Here is a 2016-nt window from a genome sequence, read left to right as displayed (position 1 = left end):
TCTGGTCAAATTCCATTTATGGGGCGCAATAGCAAATACATTCTAATGTTACATTCTTCCGATATTTTGAAAAAGAGAGAGAGAGAGAGAGAGAGAGAGAGAGAGAGAGAGAGAGAGAGAGAGAGAGAGAGAGAGAGAGAGAGAGAGAGAGAGAGAGAGAGAGAGAGAGAGAGAGTCCTTTACGATAAAACTAGTTGTTCATTACGCATACAGCATTTGTTAAAAATGTACAACTGCTTTCGGTGTAATACAGTGCATGAGATACAAGAGCAAGTATATTCCAATATCCGATAGCTTGTCAAAACAAACATGTATTTTAATGAGATTGTCTATAACGTTTAAGCAAAAAAACACATGTTCATTAAGCATAGAGAATTTGATAAAAATATACAGTTGCTTCAAGTCAAATTCAATGCATGATGTACAGGAGTAAATATATTCCAATGTCCGATAGCTTGTTAAAATAAAAGTGTATTTCAATGAAACTGTCATCCACAATAAAGGATAAAGAACAGTTTTTCCATTCAACACAAAGCAATTGTTAAAAATGTACAATTGCTTCAGGTCAAATACAGAGCATGAGGTACAAAAGGAAATATATTCCAATGTTATTTTCTGCCAATAGTTTGTCTAAAAATACGGGTATATTAATAAAACTGCTTGTCACGATGTTACTCTTATTACAAATTATTACAGATTATCATTGCTGATAAAAATCATAGCGAAAGTATTGATTTTAATACATACATACATATATATATATATATATATATATATATATATATATATATATATATATATATATATATATATATATATGTATGTATTTATATATAAATACTGTATATATATACATACATATAATTATATATATATATATATATATATATATATATATATATATATATATATATATATATATATATATATATGCGCAGCTGGCAGTAAAAACTAAAGCAAAGGAAAACGATTGAAAGCATTGATAATAAGAAACACAAAAAATAAAGAAAGCAAAATTGATTAATTTTGATATTCCTCTCTCAATTACCTTCGTATTTAGATAAATTTGTAACCACAAATAAAGAAATAATGTCTTATTGCCACACCCAGCTACCTCTCTTGAACCATTGTTTAAATAATCCAAGGTTATAGCTCTTCGAAGGGTAATAATAAAAGTGGTAACCTTCTGCAGGAGATATTTGCATGTCTCTACTTCGACGTAATCACCTGCTTGATGGCTATCGTGACTGAGGTCGTCATAAGGCTAACAACTCATTTATAGTCATTAGCTTAAAACATTTATCTTGAAAAATGAATGTGTATTATTTGATGAGCGATATTGTTATTAAGATCATTCAAGGTGGGTATTTCCTGGATTCTTTAATAATGAGGTTTCATTATAAACGAGATATATAACAACTAGTATACGCGACCTGTCAATAAATGACTTCTAAATGTTTAGATAGATAAGCACACACATGCACACCCCTCTTACCAGGGTATGACAACTCTCTCTCCCCCGTCCCTAGCTTACCGTGACCGGAAAGATATATATATATATATATATATATATATATATATATATATATATATATATAGATATATATATATATATATATATATATATATATATATATATATATATACAGACATAAAGTATAATGTATATCTATTGTATAGTGGAGATTATGAATAATTGAATTATGCTAATGAATGATAAAATATTACGTACATAAAAGAGGGTTATATACATGAAGGTCGAGAAAACGTTCATTATCCAGCGGCTGTTCAGATACGTATAAAATATAACAAAAACGTTTAGAGGAGAACTGACAGGGGAAGATGTCACTATTATTACCATTACTAAATAAAATTAGAGGGGCACTCAGTAGAGCGCAGACCTTCGCACAGCAGCTTATTTCTAGACCTTCTGTTCGACCTTGACCTTGACCTTTGACCTTAACATGTATTAATTGGCGTGGATTTTCATACACGCAAATATGAACCAAGTTTGAA

The sequence above is a fragment of the Palaemon carinicauda genome, chromosome 15 (assembly GCF_036898095.1).
Source record: "Palaemon carinicauda isolate YSFRI2023 chromosome 15, ASM3689809v2, whole genome shotgun sequence".
Classification (NCBI taxonomy): Eukaryota; Metazoa; Arthropoda; class Malacostraca; order Decapoda; family Palaemonidae; genus Palaemon; species Palaemon carinicauda.
Note: the sequence above shows the minus strand (reverse complement) of the source record.